The sequence below is a fragment of the Leguminivora glycinivorella genome, chromosome 4 (assembly GCF_023078275.1).
Source record: "Leguminivora glycinivorella isolate SPB_JAAS2020 chromosome 4, LegGlyc_1.1, whole genome shotgun sequence".
Classification (NCBI taxonomy): domain Eukaryota; kingdom Metazoa; phylum Arthropoda; class Insecta; order Lepidoptera; family Tortricidae; genus Leguminivora; species Leguminivora glycinivorella.
In genome coordinates, this window is record NC_062974.1 from 3,641,984 (window position 1) to 3,663,809 (window position 21,826).

The 21,826-nt window shown below is 37.0% G+C and overlaps 1 protein-coding gene across 4 annotated transcripts in view; it reads right to left on the reverse strand.

Annotated features, from left to right (window-relative positions):
• LOC125225762 overlaps positions 1-21,826 on the reverse strand; it is a 216,825-nt gene that overhangs the window by 112,145 nt on the left and 82,854 nt on the right. For 2 of the 4 annotated variants that reach the window (XM_048129610.1, XM_048129607.1), the window contains exon 1: positions 19,652-19,812. The exons of the other annotated variants lie outside the window; for them this stretch is intronic. The gene's annotated coding sequence lies outside the window, so the exon portion shown is untranslated. Of the gene's footprint in view, positions 1-19,651; positions 19,813-21,826 lie in introns of those variants that run through there. 4 annotated transcript variants of the gene reach the window in all.

Consider the following 21,826-nt stretch of genomic DNA (forward strand, 5'->3'; position numbering starts at 1 on the left):
TATAAATGAAAACTCATCAAATCCCAGCGTCTCCACCATCTAAATGAAGAACTCGAACACATTCTTATTAACTGGCGGATAAGATTCAAATTCGAATTAAATATTTCAGATTCAACTATTTGTAAATGTAAACCCAGTTTAAGGTTTAATTACAGTTTTAAGACAGTGGTTTATTTCTTGACGGGAAGCCAAATGAAATTTGTTTTTGAGTTTTAAGAATATATTTTAAATATGTATAGTGTGTTTTATGCACCTTTTACTATTACATTTATATATAAAACAGAAAAAATCCTTTATTATGATATTTAATGTAAAATTACTAATAGTATTAGCTTGAATTTTATTATGTAATGGGCCCCTGGTATTCACTGTAAAGATTGATTGGCGAGCATGACATTTCTCCCACACACATATTATACCTCCTAGTTTTGCAGCCGAGTGACAGCTTTATCTATGGCGGCCATCTTTGGACAAGGGCACAGTATTGATAAGGTACGACAGATCAGAAGCCTATAGAATATGTGATAGCTTATTGTGACGTAACCAAATAATTATTGCTCATATCAAAAGTAGACATATACCTATGTTGGAGGCACGCGGCTATTTGCCATTCTGACAAGCTCACAAAACTGGTAATACCTTCATCATCGTGACGAATTTTTCACTATGGTGAGTCATTTAATCATTTCATTGACCTGATAAACTGCGACCTGTATTTAATACGCATGTCGCCAGTTCTTGAACCTACACACACTTGTAGATGGATCTTATTGCGCAATACATGCGCATCATTTGCATGTCTCAAATGTATGCTAAATGAGCAGTACGACTCATCCTCCGGTGGCTTGTCTCTCTAGTATTTATATGTATATGCTCTAAGGGCAGAACATATATCCGTTAATCATTAATATCTGACACTTTTACAACACCGAAATTAATATCGCCGCTTAAAATTCGCCGCACGTAAATTCTTAAGGCGTTAATGCCCGCACTTATTAGGGTTTTAGACTAGAGCTTTATTTGAGTAGGCTTAAGGGTCATTATGCAGGTATGGGAGCGGAATCCTAAACGACCCAAGTCTGTATTAGTGTTGATAGCTGAGTCTACAGTGATAATCGAAATTTCGTCTACCTTTTTATCTCATGTATGTATATTCAAGAGTGATATGATAGAGGCTACTGGCACTTAAATGATTAGGTAAGTGGTTAAACAGATACTTTTAGGCAAAAATTTGAACACTAATTCGGCCATTATAAAGCCTGACCAGAAACTACTAAGTTCATTAGAACAATTTTCTTCATACTATACTGACCTGTCTCTGCATACATCAGAATAACAATGTCCTCTTGAAAATAGTTATATCTTACTGGTCAGGCTAAGAACTAAACAAGTAGGTCGCTAAACTATGTTAACTATGTACAATGGGTAAACAAATATTTGCGAAGAAATAATAGCTCTGAACAAATACAGATTTTTTTAGAATATGATCGACTGTTTGTCATAACATAATATACGAGTATATTTTCATATGACACCTAGATCTACATACTTAATTACGTCATCTGAAAGCGAAGTAAGTAATTATTTCTTCGAAGTATTTCTGTTTAAAGGAATCCATTAGACTAGTATTGCTGAGATATTATATATTACTGAATACTGACTACAGAAAGTGTGTGAAGCGAAAGTGGTTTGCATCGTAGGAAATGGAAATCCGTGATCTTTGACTACCCCTCTAGGAAACAGGCCTGATTGTATGTATATGTATGTAGTAGGTATGATTACAGAAACAGATGTGTAAACAATTATTACTCATACTGTTACTGTCCTTTGGTTGGGTATTTAAATAAACAACCATAATAGCTTCCCATCTCATCTCATGATGACCTAGCGAGTTTTTCACTATGGAACAGTGCCTACCTATAGCTTCTAAATACCTTATGTTCATCCATTTACTGTTGGTATTTGTCCCTCATTGGTAACAGTAGGTAATGTTTGTGCTCAAACTTATTGATTCATCATAACAATTAATATCTTAATTTTTAAAAGTTTAATTCTATTATATATATCAGCAGCAGTTTTTAATTTAAATTCTGGATATGTAATTATGTCTACACAGCTTTTTTCGTTTTTCTTATGATGCATTCCTTCGCTGATAAGCTTAAGTAGTAAGTTTATTTAGGTGTAAAACTTACAAAGGGAAAAGCTTTTCTTAAATATACACACAAGATAGTACGTAACCCTCTCAGCGAGTTTAAAAGTTCCCAATACTTTCCTCTAAGTTCCCCACATTAAAGTTACCTACACAAAACTTCGAACCCAAACTAAGATAACGAAAAACAAGCAAAGTTAGATGTAAAAGTAAAACTTGGCGATTAGTTAAAAAAAATAGGAAATCATTGTCAAACCACAGAATATATAATAGTACAAGTACAGAAGGCCCACTACTTTGATGTTCGCGACATGCCGCCTTTTTAAATGCCTACAAAATTCTAACAAAGAAATGAGCCGCACGTGCGCGGCGTTCGGCGATAGGGTTGCCTATGGATTAAAACAAATTAATACTCAATAAAATGTTATACTATTATATTCAGGTCTTGGGTACTTTCTAGGTATATATATAGTATTTATATATTTTTGTTTAAGTTCCATCATCACAAGCCTTATTGAACCTTTCCGGGGGACTTAATCAATAGTAGATATGTGTAAAAATGTCCTATGGTATTTATTTTATTCAAGATATTTATTTAAGTAAACATTGTTTTGTTAGCCATTCCACACGAGGACAACGCATATGAACCTTAAAAAAAATTCGCAACGTAAAGTAACAATAGAAAGTGCGAACGTGCGTTCCGCGAGAACGCGCGCAACCCCTGATTAGGCCGCGAACTCGCGGCCGCCAGCATGTACTTGTAGCGCGGCGATAGAATCACGGAGTGAGCCGCCCCTGGTCAAACTCAAATTTTTAGTCAACATTTGACCCATATCCTAAAGGATATACCGGTTGTTTCTAAAACCAACGTCAAAATGAAAAGGGGTGATAGGACATCTGATTAGCTATCACATTAAGCGAATTTGACTTTACTGAAAATGTCATGGTTTTTGATATCACCCCTCTTCATTCTGGCATTGGTTTTAGGGACACCCAATATGATGTTAAAGTGATGATAAACCTGGCAGGCAATCATGGTCGCACGATAAATGATAAAACATCAGGCCGTCCCTATCGCACTATTAGTAAGTGCGATAGGGACGGCCCGATGTTTTATCGCGCCTGATATCTCTTAAAATTGTTAAATATTATCAGTGTCGCCATCAAACCGACTATCATCCAAAGGTGTGCTTGGTGTTACCGCTGTACATTTGTTCTTAAAATTTAATTTAACTTATACGGACTTATTTTATCTTTGGTCAAAGGAATTGATACAAGGTTAGCGGAGTTTTGGTTAAAGAACAATGGCTGACATTGAGGGCTTCGGGGTTCGGCAAAGGAAGTGGGTTTGTTTTGTCCATAACGGTGGCTTTGACACCAATACACGTTGAGGAAAAATGACGGTGATGAGGCCCCTTCAAAATATTTATCCTACATACAACCTGACGATGCTGATCATGATAAAGAGAATCAGAATGACTTGAGGAATCATGATGGCTACCCTTGATAGATAACTTCAATTAAATTCAATTTATTTACTTTTATTGCACCTATATAAAATTTTGCACCTGCCTACTGATTTTTTTCGTTTGGCTTTAAAATTTTATTACTTTTGTTAATGTCATGGCTTAGTCTTTTTGGATGTAGCTTAGAAATATAAATATTTGTTAACATACAACGTGCACAGTAAATATTCGAGCCTTTGGGTTCTGACTTCTGAGCCAGGATATCCTGTGCCACATAAAAGGAAGGGATACAAATATTACAGCTCAGTAAACTAAGTTTTTAAGAATGACCTAGTTGCTCCTTTTATGTATAAGATTCGCAAGTGAGATGATTCACAGCATATCGAAAGCTAAAGAACGAAGAACTGAACATGGCTAACAAAACAAACAAATGCCTATTTGCCCAACATGGCCTTACAACCGCAAACACCGCACGCGAACCAAGTAGGCGTTCAAACGAATACTAATGTGGTAAAACATGCTAAACCTACAATAAGGACATGAAATATGTTAATTTGAATGTATTTATCGTTTTATTCACAATTATAAGCGGTTGTTTTATCTACATTGATTATTGGAAGCACTGCAAGAGAATTCTGGACAAAAAAGAAGGAAAGTACATCCCGGTCAATGTGTCTTATGAATCTTATGATGAAACTGTGAATCATTCAAAACTTTAGAATATTTAGATCCTTTATAGTATAATCGGCTGACTTTATTCATACTTTATACATTTTGTAAGGACTGCCGATCGTACATTGATTACTAGCAAACGGTGAAGAAGAGGTATACCCAATAGTGGCACTATTTAAGGGGATCAAATGTAGACTCTACAGTATCACAAGTATCACAACACAATTCACATTGTTTGAAAATATTAATATTATAAATAGTCCAGGTTTCCAAGTATAGAAAAAATATTCTGTTGATTTATATTTTGATGCCACACCCGTATGTACAAGAAATATATATAGTAATGTGATACTAAGATAGGTTTCATGAGATTTGAATATGCCCCCAATAATCTAAGCATGCAAATTGTAGTTTTAAACCCACATCGCCGAGGATCAGAATCAAAGAACATCAAACATAACGACCTCTAATGGTAAAGCAATTAGGCAATAGCCCAACTACCTAGCTAGATCCTTTATTTCGATATTAGATCTAAATTGACGGTCTAAGCTAACATTCGGAAAAGGTCTACAACGCCCTTTAAAAGTAATACCTAGTAAACTAAGCTAACATTCGGTAAAGTTTGATCAAACGACCTTTAAAAATAATAGGGTATTAAAAGGGTATTAATGAAGCACATTTAATGCTCCAGGTACGTCAAAAGGAGTTTTAAGGGTCTATTATAATAGTATTTTATGCAACTGGTGGTTAAAAGAGGTCAAAAAAGGTGAGTGGCGTGGGTAACAATTTGAGGCGAAGCCGAAAATTGTTAATAAAGACGCCACGAGCATTTTCTGACTCAGTTAAACACCGTTGCATACAATACTTTTTCTACGACCAAGCACTTATTTTGAAAGAAAATTATAAATCAACAAATACCTACTTTCAGTCATCTTAGTTATCTAGTGGACCGCCTACCATTTTGAATATGCAGTTTGAGTGCAAACATGAAAATAAAACTGTCTATGGTATGGTTCTTTGAAGCCTGGCCACTAAGACGAATCGAGCCGAGTTGAATCGAGTTCTCATACATTTGAATGCGATTCGACGCGTCGCCAATGAACGCAGCAGAAAACGAAGGAGTCTCGACTCTGCGAATTGGTTTGTTAAGTTGGTAGCAATGTATTTACTGAACTGTAACAGCTATATCGTGCTACTTCTACTAAATGTTTTCAGGGTATAGACTAGATAGACTTGTCCTGACATCTTTTATGTAGGGTTTTTAAGTTCTATGCACGACCTTGTAACTCACGAATAACAGTACGGGAGTAGAAAAAGGATTTAACATAATCTGCTGATGAACGTCATTTTAGGAATCCTATTTCATTCTATTCTGGTAGCCACAAAGATATTGTGCACGTAATATAATGTAATTTACGATTGTAAGGCGGATTAAGACAGGGATGCGCCAGTGTGATAACCGCCTAAATCCGGATATTTAAAGTGAGGTTTGAAAGGGGTTATAGTCCTTTTACTTGAATTAATCTCAATGATTAAATTCTATTTGGTATACTCTTAGGGACAATGTAATTTAGCAAATTAATTTCAATACATAATAATCGCTTGCGTTTTACAAATGCTGCATCTTTCCGCTATCGACCTACACGTCAAAATGTCCATCTTCATCATTTAGACGTTTGGAGTCCTCAACTGTGCGTTCTGTTAACTGTGGAATGAAATGCCGCCTGCGGTATTTCTGGACCGACTATCTGAAAGGCCAGCAATCGCACCTCCAACTCTTCTGTTGTTTCGAGTGTCCATGGGCGGCTATCTGCTGGTTTGTCTCCAATCTCATAAAACTGACCTCAATTTAAGAGGCAAGCGACAGGGTCAGGATTATGCCAACAAAAAAGGCACGGTATGCGAACCAGATGTAAAGTACCGTAATAATGATTATATAATTATTTTCATCGTTTCTGATACAAGCTGGCCCAAAAAGAAACACTAAGGTAAACGGAACATATCTTGATAATGATGTTTTGCTTTCATTCGCGAAACATTCGTATATTTAATAGTTAGTTTTATTTCTGGCCCATATTAGGAGTTCCAAACATGTTATAAACTTTAATGAAAGTTAATTTGTCCCAAAAGTAGAACAGCGCAAAAAAACCGCGACTCAACTGTCGCATACTAATCTAATCTCAGTTACATTAAGACAATCCGTCACGCTTCGCCCGCAGCTCTTACCTACTGACATGGTTGCCTAACACGTGAGGGCTGTTGGTCAAGATTGCTATCGCACTGCAGGATTGTACACGTGATAAAATAACTACTTAAATTGCAGATGGGTGAATCAACTTTTTCTTGCTTTTTGCAAGAATTGCCCTTATTTATTACTAGTTATACTTTTCTGAGTTTAACCTGCCCATCGTGGATAAAGAATATAAAGATCATTATTTTACATACCATCAGGCAGAAATTAAACAAACAAAAAACAAAGTGGTACCAATAAGTAATGTCCGGACTTTTGTCAGGATACGCCTACTTTTTATATGTCAAGAAATTTCTACTGTATAATCTAGACATACAAAGGCAAATAGAAGATCCAAGATCCAACGTTGTAGTTCGCGTCATTCATCACCATTGTGCCGTGAACCACTTTTTCGGTCACTCTAATGTCATTGACTCCGACATGAATGGCGTGCGTCGAACCAGCGTCAGCGCATCCATTCCGAAATTTCGCAAGTTTGCCGTCTTTGTCGCACTTGTGTTTAGAAGGCAAGGTGGGAGAGGTAAGAATAGATACCTCTATATAGATATCGAATTTAGCGTAGGCGAAAATAATTTACAAACGTATTGCATTTGGAAGATACGATTTTTTTCTAAATATTCATTTCCTAACCAGTCCAGTTTACGATATAAGACAATCGACGCAACATGCCTATTTACCTGTACCTTTATATTAGCAAGGATGAGTAGTAAGGGATGTGTTTGTTCCTTAATTTGGCAACGGTAACCAGGACGTACATTACCTTTGACCGTCTTTTTGTATTTTTTTCTGAATCAGAATTGTTAGTACTATTGAGCTCCGGGTGGGTTTGAACGCACGACCTTCAGCACTTTTTGCCAATTTAAGGGTTAGAACCAATAGAACCACTTCATTTGCCTACCGATACCGTTGCTCAGCTCGACCATTTTTATTTGTTCTTAACGTTTAGACACATTTCACCTACGATGTCTTCGAGCAATATTACGGGTGAAGTGGCAGGATCGTGTTCCAAACTCGGAGGTTCTTCGTCGAACGGGCATCCCGGGCATGGAGTGTCTGCTCATGAAAGGCCAATTGCGTTGGTGTGGGCATCTTGTACGTATGGCGCCATCGAGACTACCTAAGGCAGTGTTTTACTCTGAGCTAGCCGCAGGCAAACGCAAGGCTGGCGGGCAGTACCTACGTTACAGAGATGTCCTAAAACGCCACTTGTCGGCCTGTAGCATATCATGCGAGTCGTGGGAGGAGCTTGCTACTCGGAGATCGGACTGGCGAACTGCTGTCAATACGGGACTTAGTAACTTTGAACAAGCCCGACTTGAAGACCTTGACGCCAAACGTCAGCTCCGAAAATCTCGTCCCAAGCCCTCCTACAACTATACTTATAACTCTTCTGGTCAGCTCTACTGTGCTCCGTGCTGTCGGACTTTCAAGACCAAATTCGGATTTGCAAGTCACGCTCGTGCTCATGCACGCAAAGATTTAGTCTAAACAAATCCCTCTCTTTTTCAGAAATAATAGTAAATAATAAAAAAAAATAAAGCTTGCCAGGATGTCGCCGTCGACGGATACGTCTGGGAGGACATCATCATCATCATCATTTGTTCTTAACAAATATCCTAATATTCCAAATAAAGTTACGTATTCTCGCACATCTCTCTCTAATAAACGATTAAAGACCTACATCACAAAAAGCTAAACGGTTTGTAAATAAAAAAAGGTTGTTTGTATATCAAATAATACTTCCTTATTCAACTACATAACATGTTTATTGTTTACTCTGCAGTATCAAACACTGCAGTGTTAAAAAATAGCTACCTGATGTAAAACTGACACCGTACTATAAAAACAAACTTCCTTATTAAACCACGTCGCTTACACTCTTCTAGAAATAAGTAAAAACACCCCCGTCAAGTCCAAGGTTAACTGACACCCTGGGCTATTATAAACATAGCTAGTTCATAATCCAGCATAAAATGATATCCATAACCTTAGCAACTATGCGTATGTGGAGATCTCACTTAAATTGGATTTGGTAGAAACGTGCGTACAGTTGGCATATTGAAATGATCATACATGAACCAAATTGTCATATGATAAGGTCTACAATGGTGTATTAGTTAAGAAAGAGACAATGCATGCAAACATTATAGAGCCCACGCAAATGTTGTACGTGATATAACAGGGTTAACATTTTATTGCTGAACCTTCACCTATTTTTTGTCACAGTCTTATTTAATCAATGAGGCTTTAAGTTTTTTTAGCGTTGCGACTTGCGGAGGCAACATGAATGGGTATCTATTTACTACGCAGTAGGAAAACTCGTGATTCTTTACTTTATTTCCAATGTGTGTACTGTACCTTACCTACTCCTTGAAGATACTTTTTCATGAATTGCTAATATTATTTTCCCCTCACTAGCTCGGAAACACGTGTTTTCTCCTTTAATAACAGCGGGTAAAAACTCATTTTATCCACTAGTGGGTAAAGTAATTTGACCTTGAATAAAGTCAAATTAACTGCTTTAAAATTGATAAAAGTAGGTGAATCCAGTAATAAAGATGATTTACCACCTGTGAAACTACTGGAAGCAGTGATAAACGCATTTTTGGCGTTGTAGTTTCCTCGCTGTATTGAAGGGAAAAGTTTTGTGTTACACTCGGGTGCAAATGTATTTTACTTCTCGTGTGTTAAAAAACTCGCATATTCAGGATTCTATTTTCGAACCACTCGCTACGCTCGTGGTTCAACTATAGAATCCTTTCACTTGCTCGTTTTTCAATTTCACACTCGGCGTTAAAATACAACTTTGCCCCCTTGTATAACAAATAACTATTCTTAATATTTCATTAATTGTTAATTGTAAGTCAATACTTACAATTAACAATTAATGATTCAAGATTAACAGCCTAACTGTCATAGAACGTCACTATAATTAATATGACAATTTTGATGCCATTTTTGGCATTGTAAATTACAGTTACATGTCTCATTTTCAATCATTCACAAAATTTTACACATCATCAAGTCTCACACAGTCAGTGTCAGTTACATGTCTCATTTTCAATCATTCACAAAATTTTACACATCATCAATATGATGTGTAAAATTTTGTGAATGATTGAAAATGAGACATGTAACTGTAATTTACAATGCCAAAACCGGCCAAGTGCGAGTCGGGCTCGCGCACAAAGGGTTCCGTAGCAGCAAATATAATAAACCAATAACTTAACCAAAATTACAGTTAAATCAACCTATCTCAAAAACTATAAGAGATACTTTGATCAAACCAAAAATCGTTGAAAGAGTTAATTAGCATGCATCACCTCTATTTTTTTTAGAATTTTATACCCCGTAGTTATAAAAATAGAGGGGGGGGGACATACTTTTTACGACTTTGAGAGCTGATATCTCAAAAACCGTTCACTTTAAGAAAAATGTTTTTTAGAAAACTTTATATCATTTTAAAAGACCTTTCCATTGATACCCCACACGGGTATGTACATCGAAAAAAAAATTTTCATCCCTCAGTTACATGTATGGGGGGCCCCACCCCCAATTCTTTTTTTTACTATTTAGTGTCATAATTTTGTAGCGGTTCATACAACACATATTCCCATCAAATTTCATCACTGTAGTACTTATAGTTTCCGAGTAAATCGGCTGTGACAGACGGACAGACGGACAGACGGACAGACGGACAGACGGACAGACGGACAGACGGACAGACGGACATGACGAAACTATAAGGGTTCCGTTTTTGCCATTTTGGCTACGGAACCCTAAAAATGGCATCAAAATTGTCATATTAATTATAGTGACGTTCTATGACAGTTAGGCTGTTAATCTTGAATTTTCTATGAAGCAGGAAACAGGAACTGTCACCATAGATTAGGCAACTAACGTACAGCTAAAAGTATTGATATCAGTATAATAGGATCTATAATAGATCTATTAGATGATATTATACTGATACTAGATCTAACCATAGATCGAGGATCTAAAACAAAGCATTAAGCAATATGCGAAACGAAAACGATATATAAACGACAAATGAACAGCTATTAACTGAGCGATGGTGTCGATAAGGCGGGCCGATAACAGCTGACTGGCGTCTCGCAATTCCAAATTGACATACGGTACCGATTGTACCGTATACTTTATTAGCATATTACATGTGTAATATTTGTCAATGTCAGTGTCAGAAAAAGGCAGGTACCTACATTCAGTTACGTTTTTTTTGTGACTGTCGTTTTTTTGTGACGCACACTTTTGATTGAGTACTTTTGTTATCCGTTGGTTAGCCTATCTCGAGACGTTGGAAGATCGAAGGATGGATGAAGATCGAAGTGTGAAAAGGGCGTAAGTACTTGGGCCGACACGCCAAACAGGAGAATGTCCTATCGGACCTCTCTGTCACACCTCGGACAATGGCGATCAAATATATGAAAGAGGCGCGTTCCTAGCACACAGTTTAAGCTCGCGTACTATGCTTGTATGAGTGAAATATGATAGGTCGACTGTTCGCGTTTTGGACAGGCAGTAACTGTGAGGTAACCGAGAGGGGGTGGGCGGCACTTTCAGCGGGGAGCAGGAGTGGCCATACTGTACGATATAGTACTCTTTATCATACTGTGCCTCAGTGGGCTACTTCACAGTGACAATTGTCGCCCAACAGTGACACATCGCCGTTCATTGCCTGTTCAACGAGAAAATATTGATTGTATCAATGTTACTTACTTATCAACCTTGAAATAGGCACAGGATGGTGAAATACCCTACTGGTATCGCTGGAGCGACATTGCCAAGGCAGAGAGGAGTCGTGTCAACAATAAGCTAGAAGAAGCGCAGGACCGAGAAAAGTGTCACAGTCTTGTGTCAGAGGTCGAAAGCTAAATCTAATTTTATTTTGGGGCACTGCGGCTGATTGAGTGACTTTTCTAAATATGTATGAGACTTCTGTAATAACACTAATAACAATGTGTCTCAATGACAAATTAGATGTCTGCACGCCAATCTGGGATCATCCACATATTACGTCACACCAAATTTCAGGTTTTTAGACCCCTTCCCCCTCCTATGTCACGCTTTTTTGTATCCCTTTAACAGGGATTGTCTAATACACTGTGACGTAATATATGGATGACGCCTCTATAGAATTCTGGCCGGCGATACACTTACCCAGAATGGGTATTTTGTTATCGTACGTGTAGTATATTCAATTATTCATCATATAGCCCTTGAAGATCAGACGAGAAACTTAGTAGTTTCAATAACATCTTGGGAACAAGAGGGATTAATTTACTACTCGTAGTTTCAAACTTAGACGCTACACTACTTGAGTTCGTGTCATGTTGATGACTGGTAATGTACTCGTGTTTGTTGGGGAACATTGAGATATGTGGTTGTATAATAAATAATATGACTTTCAGTTCCTTGAAATATATAGGTACTTGAAATAGCCATAGTAGGAAGAAAATAGTTTGATTCATAACGGAAAAACGACTTTTTTACTTTATGATGAATCAAAACTCTTGGCTCAAATTTCTGTAAGTTCTATGCTGAATATTTACATTTTTGGAGCTCTTTTTGAGGATCTGTATTTGATAGATACTATTATCGACCAAAACACATTTTTTTCCTTTTTTCTCCTATAGGTATCCTACTTAGGAGATAATTACAACGATACGAGTATATGTAGGTGAAGGAATTCTTGAGGAAATTTCATTACAGCGGAAGTACGGACTAAAAGTTCGTTTTACACGGATTCTTATTAAAATACGTTACCGTTCTAAACGAGACGATATTCGACTTTTAACAGCTCGTGACATGGCAGTTAGCTTTTATAGCGTTTAAGGCTGCTGCACCAAAAAAAAAGTAGAAAAGAAACCTTTTTGAAGCTCTCTACAGTCTCATTATTATCGCTTTGAGATTTGGAATAGGTTTCACGAGCATCACTAATGCAAACACATTGAAACTGCTATTGTTATTAATTATCATGAGGTACCTACTTAGGCACATGTAAATTGCGACCCTTATCGTTTGAACAAGCGAAACGAAACATGCTTATTATCTTGTCATACACACTTTATGGACCGCATCATTGCACGAAACAATACAAAGAGTAACGACTCGTAATAAGTATTTAGGGTCTCCACTTGCAGAAACCGAGGAGCGGGTGTAACGTAAAACTAAAATAGTATGAGCAAAGACAGTAGATAGTTATATGGAAGATTTTTGTCAAAGTAAAGTCATGTCTCGACACAGGGATAAAACATTTAGAACCTAAATTCTGACACTTCTGACAATTGCACCCATATGCTTTGCCTGATTTGTGGTAAAATTGGTAAGCATTAATATTGGCGCAGTCTAACCCAGCATCAACCAAAGGTGTGGCGCCATTTACAAGAGTATACATTTTTCTTTATGGTTCCGAAGTACGTTGTTTTTTTCTTAGACGAGATTTTGATTAGTCAGTGTTTCTGGTTCCACTACAGTAGGTAAATTCGTCTATTGTTCTGGACTCTGCAATATGCACATAAACAGACACTGTTATTGTGTTCAGCTTTCTATTTGCTTGTGTATTTCGGAATTCAATGCAGGCAATAGATGTACAAATAATACGGTGTAGATGTAGGCTACTTTGTCACAATGTGTAGATAATTCGAGATCAACATGGCATGCTGTAAAACTGTAAAACTTTCTCGTCTTATAATATTCATTACAAGGTAAGGTTAACTATCAAAAGGTGGCATATTTTATAGCAGATCTTGTCAGAACAGCTCAGAGCAGCACGCAGATATCTATATAATTTTTCCTTCCTATTGACCAACATTAAAAGCCTAAGCATTATTTATAAGGTAAAACAGTAATAAATCCACTCCAACGCATTATGAGTTGTACAGATTGCTCAACAATCGGAGCACCTTCAATTTGATGCAAGATGCAATTTGATACATATCAGTATCATCTTGTTTGGCAACGTCTCACCTTGTTGAATCCACGCCTGTCGATTTTGCATTTTACAAAGTTACCACTGGGACTGGAAGTACTATTATAACTTCAGAAATACCAAAAATGAAGAATTTGAGATTGAACAAAACATTTAGATTTTATATCAACATTAATGGCAACCTTCTTTCAACAATTATAATTTACTTTAGTATTTAATAAACAAATTGGCCTCATCTCATCATTACTGTTATTTTTCCTCCTTCTTCCTACCCTTATCTGACGTTATGCGGGGTCGGTAAAACTTGTCTTCCTCTTTTTTAGGGTTCCGTAGTCAACTAGGAACCCTTATAGTTTCGCCATGTCTGTCTGTCTGTCTGTCCGTCCGTCCGTCCGTCCGTCCGTCCGCGGATAATCTCAGTAACCGTTAGCATTAGAAAGCTGAAATTTGGTACCAATATGTATATCAATCACGCCAACAAAGTGAAAAAATAAAAAATGGAAAAAAATGTTTTATTAGGGTACCCCCCCTACATGTAAAGTGGGGGCTGATATTTTTTTTCATTCCAACCCCAACGTGTGATATATTTTTGGAAAGGTATTAAAAAATGAATAAGGGTTTACAAAGACCGTTTTTTGATAATATTAATATTTTCGTAAATAATCGCTCCTAAAGGAAAAAAAGTGCGTCCCCCCCCCTCTAACTTTTGAACCATATGTTTGAAAAATATGAAAAAAATCACAAAAGTAGAACTTTATAAAGACTTTCTAGGAAAATTGTTTTGAACTTGATAGGTTTAGTAGTTTTTGAGAAAAATACGGAAAACTTCGGAACCCTACACTGAGCGTGGCCCGACACGCTCTTGGCCGGTTTTTTTTCTTCGTCATCTCACCACTCATTTCTTTCTTTCTTATAACCTCTTTCACACAACACAATCTATCTATCGTTGTTTGGGTTTAACCCTCCCTCACCATCTATCAACATTCACCTCTAATATTATTTTGCCCGTATGAAATCATTGCTGTTATTATTCAAGCAAATAAGCATCCCGTAGGTTCGAGAGGACCCTCAAAAATCTATTTACTCGGCTGACTGATTCAGCACCTCCGCTGCCAAGAAAACTATCTAGATAGGATTTTTGTGGAGGAATTGAGTTTGGCACCGAAAATTACATGTATGTAAGCCGGAACTCAACAGCTGTGTTTTTAATTTTAAAATCTTCGGTTGTTATAAATCGATTTTCAATTTGCTTTCTTAGGGTGCTATTCGGCCGACTTTTCAGACTTTTAGAAGAAGTCGCCACTAGGGCTTCTTGCAATCCCAGCAGTTTCAGACATATAGTAGTGCGGAGTAGGTATAATTAACTAAAAAATCTAAAGATTCTTTATATGATTCGTGCCATAACTTCTAATATTGTCATAAGGAAGGTCAAATGAAACCTAAAAAAACATTCAACGTTTACACGTTCGAAATAACCAAATCCACAAAAAATACAAATTAGTACAAAACAAGTGAAGGTCTCGCTCCAATTTAACCAACGCAAGGTCAGATCGTCAATAGCAGTCGTAATGACACTGCACTGCTTTCTACACCAATGATAGATTGTTTAGAAACAAAAGCTTTCGAAACGACTGTGACAATTAAGGAAATTGGACTTTGTGGGGTAAGTGACGCGATTGACATTGACTCGTGAGTGATACGTTGCAGGTTATGTCGGAACGGGTATCATATTGCAGTGAATTGAATAGAATTGGAATCTTACTTGAGTTATATTATATCTTCAAGTATGATAATTATTATTTTTCTTTTTAATAATGTTAGTTTAGTTGGTTGCCAACTACACAGTCTTTATTCAACGAAACAACGATGCAATAATTACAGCTTGCGCGAAAGACCAAACTCCTAGAACGTATTGGTTTCACGACACGACCCATTTCTTTCCGAACAGACTTTAGTAGCTACTAGCTTAATAAAGTTTTTCCCAACAATAGTATAAGGTAGAATACAATTCCATACCTTGGCCCATGGCATGCAATCCGTATAACTCGTTGCCTATAAAATTTATAAACACAAACACAAAATTTATAAACACAAGTCTTTTTACCTGCGAGAATATTTTTATATTGACAGCATCACGTGGTTAGAATACTTGGAATCCTTGAAAGCCCGTAGTCACGTTTCTATCCCATTTGGCCGTGGCTATAAGGAATCGCGAAAATAAACGCAGAGAACAACTTTTAAACTTAAATGGTTTCGCAAGATAAGAAATTTGCAAATATTTCTCAAGCCTTAAACAAAGTTGAGTTTAAATACTTGGTAAATAAGATATACCTACTAAAACCGCATGTAAAGTCATCCTCCTTGCGTTATCCCAGCATTTGCTGCGGCTCATGGGAGCCTGGGGTACGCTGTGACAACTAATCCCAAGATTTGGCGTAGGCACTAGTTTTACGAAAGCGATTGTCATCTGACCTTCCAACCCGAAGGGTAATCTAGACCTTATTAGAGTTATTGGAATTAGTCCGGTTTCCTCACGATGTTTGCCTCCACCGAAAAGCAACTGGCAAATAACAAATGACATTTCGCACATAAGTTCCGAAAAACTCATTGGTACGAGTCGGGGTTCGAACCCGCGACCTCCGGATTGAAAGTCGCACACTCTTACCACTAGGCCACCAGCGCTTGATAAAACCGTATGTAAAGTATGTGTTTATAATACACGTATGTATGTAATGACAATGACCCACGACAACAAAATAAATCCAAAGGCAATTAGGATCAATTGCTTTTTACTGCAGAGTCCCAATAGCCTTTTCTTCTGTGTATATTACCAGAATAGCTCGATAGTAGGTTCATACTATAATATTATTGCATTGTCACACAGTGAGTGCTGCCCTTGTTTAGGTGCAAGGATTCACATGCAATGTGGTTTTATCAATAGATTGCTTTAATTTGTTCCGCCTCAGTTGTCGGCAAAGAAACAAATCTTTTATGTCTTGTATGGTTTATCTAAAAACACCAGCCTAAGTAAGTGGAGTCATTAAAACTTTTGAATCCTGAGTTTTATTGTTAACCATTCCTTTGACCCATTATCATAGGACCACAGCTTAAAATAGGTCAGGAATTAAAAACTGGCGTAATTAAAAATGTGCTATTTTTTAAATAAACCAGGGCATCCAGAAGCGTGAAAAGCTGCTTTGACTTGCAAAGGAAAAAGCGCGTTAAATGTACATCTATATATAAAAAGATTTATTTGGAGAACTCACTCTATTTTAAGGGTTTCCGTTTAGACCTTTTTGTGAAACCTTTTCACGTTATAGAGAAAGAGATAAATACGAAAAACACGGTAGCATTCTTTTCTCTTGAAACAAATGTTGGTGTATAGTCAAAGAACTTGGTTTCTATTTTATTTAGTTTATTTTCAAGGTGATGATCGATGAAAAGCCGCTACAGATCTTAAATTATTCTGTATTGACAGAACTTGATGACGAAATTCAAATCCGTGACCGCATATTCAGTGACTAACTCGAGCAACAAGTTATCAATGTTTGAGATATAAACAACATAGAACCTGCATCAGGAGCCAAATATCCGGCTACAAAATTTTGTACATATATTTTTTGTCTCGGTTTTCTATTGTTGTTTTTTAGGACCAATGATTCCGTAGGCGTATCTTTGATACTTTTAACCTAACTCGCGTACATTTTGAATATTTTTTACACCCACGTTCAGATGAGCATCTGGCGTTTTGTGTACCCCACAAATTGAGTTGGCCTAAACAATCTAAACATACAGCCATTAACCAAATTTATGGTAAACTGTCGCCGCATTTACTATTCAGGTCTAGGGTCAAATATTACAATATATTTAAGGCTTGCTATTTCAACCGTCTGTCTCCGGTTCGTATCAAAAACTTGATACTAGCTAATTTTGATTTTTTATAATCAAAAATAAATTATAATCTTCATTAATCACATTCGGGCGAAGGGAATTGGACAAATCCGATAAATGCTGATTTTCGGGCAAAGGTACGAAAATCTGAAGGGCCTGAATTCATTAGAAGTTCTAGGTACTTAAGCATGCCTAGTTGCTTACTAAGCTACCAATTCCACACCTGACATCTATTATGAAGATTATGAAGTAATTTGAATAAATCCAGAAACTTTTTTAGTTATAGATAAAAGTCAATTCAATTTGAACTTTTGTCATACATTTTCGCATTCATTTAATCGTATTGTTAGTATCAAATAAAGTCTGTCCGACACTGCCAAATCTCCAACCTTGAACCGAATAAGATCCGCTTGGCTGGACATTAAGCCCAAATCAGACATCAAAGAAACAAGTTGGCAAATAGGTAGATACTTCGCAGAATTGGAGACAATTTCAGGATTTTATCGGCAATTCGCTGCGCTTGCTTTTTTCAAGTTTTTGAGATGCGTATTTTTCTTAATAAAGAAAATTCTTTTGAGATACAGAACAGGAATATTCTTGTATGTAATCTGTCAGTCAGGTTGTTGTTGATGATCTTTCTGGTTCTAGTCTCTTTTGACACTGACATTACAAACATGATGTGATGTTACTGTGACGCAAAGGAGGTAAACTGAATTACCAACCTCATGTGCAATGCGACGAGCGATTTCATTGTCACACGATTGAATGTGGTATAGATTGGGTCGGCCGGCTGGTGGCCGTCCGGCGGGTCGACCCAGGTATCGCTAGGAAGACAGTGTGGCGGCGGATCTGCGTCAGCTTCAAGTCAGTGACTGGCAAGAGGCTGCCCTGTGTCGAGACAAGCGGAAATCTCTCATTTCGGAGGCCAAGATTAACTTTTGATCATAGAGCCAAAATAGTTAGTTATAGATATATTATTCAGAAAAGCTGACAACTCAAGTAGAAAGTTTTGGAAAAGGTACTGGGTTCTGGGTGTTCTTATCTCGAACCAACACGCCCAGTTGAGAAAGAGGTTCCGTCAATAGGAGGTTTATCCAGACAGACAGGTTGAGTCTGATATTGATGAGGTGATGGTGGGAAAACTCATCCTGAAGAGCACTAATAAGGCTCTAAAGAAGAAGTAAAGGCCATCCTTATAAGGTAGGTAGGTCTTTTAAGAAATCGCCTTAGCTGGTGACCAAATCATCCGCTTAGAGCAAACATGACAACGTTAGTCGAAAAATTTCCTTTCAGCTTACATCCTCGATGTCAGATAAATAAATAAATATAATATATTTACTTATTCTTCTTACATAATTACAGATTACAGATTGGCTGAGCCCCACGGTAACGGTATTTTGTAGGTATTATACAGGGTGAATTCGAAGGTGGATTTATAAGGTCAATTTAGTGGGCAGTTTAAACACTACTCAGCTAAATTGAAGGGATAATCCCAAGGCCCAACTTCGGGAATGGTAATATGCTTACTTATTAGTTCGCTATCAAATTTGTCCAACTTAAGCTCATTATTTGGTCCTGTAACAAAACATATTAAAGTACCTAGACGTATATATAATATATATACATCTAGGTACTTTAATTTGTTTTGTTTAAGCTGTTCAAACTCTTAGTCGATAATACTATTGTTTTGACGAGTTTAATTTATGATAATGATACGGTAAGTGAGTATGTAATAGCTATTGACAGGGTAGTTACACCTATATTTAGTCAGGTGATTGGTACAAAACTTTATCATACAGGTACGATTGTGAAACCCGGTATAATTTTACCTCACAATATTGCTGGTAAGTACGTTACCTACACAGGAATATCCTATTAGTAAGCATTTACCGCATAGTTGGTGAACTCTTGAGCGTGAGTTATGCATTTAAGTGCAACAGGCAAAGTACAGTCTGCATCACAATTCGTTGAATATGTAATTAATAATAATAACCTATAAATTACGAAAGGTTCGTGGGTAGATTGTGTGAAATCCGGGTTACGAAGGACCATATTTGTATAGGTAGTGCATAATAAGTACTTAAACGTAGTTACTGAAACTAAATTCTGATGCATATTGTTTTGTTATTTAATAATTATTAAATAACAAAACAATAAAACTTAAATAACTTAACGCAAACTCAAGTATGCAACAAATCGATGATTCACCGTTACGTGAAAAATGCCGTAAAAAAACAAACTTGAAAACGAAAACTTAATTCTTAAATCACTACCTTCAACGCGCCGCCTATAACTGCGACAAACCAGGAGTAGGTGCCAGGCAGAGTTTAGCAACTTTTCACAACACTAGCACATCCAGGCTACACAAAAACGAGAACCACAACACTGGCACTAAGAAAAACAAAATGGCGGACGACACGTCCGACCGGTTTGCGCGCCAAACCGCGACTGAGCTAGGCACGTTTGCCCGGTAAACTCCACCAATAAACAAATGAAACGAGCGGGACTATTGTACCGCGTACATTGCTGATCAAGTTTGTATATGGAAGAAAATGAACGCAATCAAATAGGCAATGCATGACAAGTAAACATAAGTGACGTTGAAGAACGGAAAGCGAAATTAAAGTCGCATTTGGCTTGTCATTGGAATATAGCTCTTATAAAATTCACTTAAGATATGCAACAGATATAAGATTTGATAATTAGTTTCCGATTGTCAGATAACCTATAGCCGGCGGAAGTGTGACATGTGAAACATTGTGTACCGTTTAAGACTTGATTGCATTTGCAGACATAATAGTTCCTTCCAGTCTCAATTAGATAACTTTGTTAGCAAACAGGTTACGTATGTATAATGAAGCTGTTAACTATGAGACGTAATAGGGGTGTTGAAAATTATCTATATTAACGTATGAAAGAACGACCAATAGCTATTATATTATGATTACTACAATCGACAACCGTAACGGCATGGTTGTCTTAATATATTAACAAAAACTTAAAGGAAATAAAAACAACAGAACTGCTGATAAAATGGCTTTAGGTACGGGTCGCGAATTTATGGCATCTAAGGCATACTGGCTTTTGACCCCGGTCGGTCTGGTCACTTGGTCACATCTTTCCTCGCATAGACAGTCTATCCGAATGTACAGTCAGCCAAGAAAGTGGTTTACCACTTTTCGAGTCTATTTCTAACACATAAGGTCGAAAAGTGGTAAACCACTTTTTAAGCTGACTGTACTAATTTCATCATAGTGCCATATATAAACTGAAAGGCGTCCTTTGCTTGACATAGGCGTCCGCCAGACATCCACAAAGACAGGTCTTGCGCCGCTCTCAAAAAGATATAAGATATAGAGAGAGAGCTAGATGTTTTGATTAACCCATCTCTCTTCCACCGACTCCCAGCGACCTTACCCAAAAACTATATCGTCAGACCATCTTGTTGAAGGTTCTTCTGCTGCGTAGAAGTGTAAGAATATGTAGAAGGATAATTAAACGACAAGTCTGCCTCTTCTAAGACAGATAAGAACCTAATATACAAATAAAACAGTAATCCTTACCTTTAAATATAAACCAATTTGTAGGATCTTAATTGAATTACTTTATAAGGAGTTCCTTTTCTGAGGACTTCTCATCAATTTGTAACGAAACGATCGTATTTAGACTGATGGCAACAATGATGTCTTATAACGCGTTATAACGTTTCTAAACATAAGAAGCCCCTAGTAGCCAAAACCCGTTATAATGAAAATGCATTTTCCCTAGTTAAAACTACTTTTCTGAAACACATTTTTTTACCGAGAACGGGGAACTAGTTTTTACAACCAAATATGTGTAGTAAAACAAGTTTTTACAGTAACTTATTTTTTACAGTATATGAAATGAGAGTAGGTACAACAAGAATTTTATTAACATTTATCAACGCGTTATTGGTTTCGTGATTTCTTTAATATTGGCTGAAACGTTACTTATTAGGAAGTGTATTTATTTCACTTTTACATTTTATAAGCATACCCGCGAGGCATATAACTTATAGAGCTACTAGCTTAATATCATTACCCAATTTAACTTTTCGATGTACTAGTTCCTTCCAATTAGTAAAAGCATGAAACAGATCTCAAAGCGAAACTGCAAATCGGCAAAGCATGTACAGAAAAGCTAGAGCAAAAACTTTAGACCTAGGTCAGTGCGGGTCGTACGAGATTCAGGTCATGGACGATAGAAAGTACTTCACTGCTGAACCCGCAACAATTGGGCCAGAATAAATTTGATCCTCGGTGCCTGAATATGAATTGGTTATGTCCGTGAGATACACAAAATGTCAGTTCAGTACCGGTTATTGTATTGAATGCATTGTCAACGACTATTCCAATACAATGTGGAAAACAACGCCGCCCTTTGTCTTTTAATTGGTGTGTATTCCTGACTAATTTATTAAAAACAAA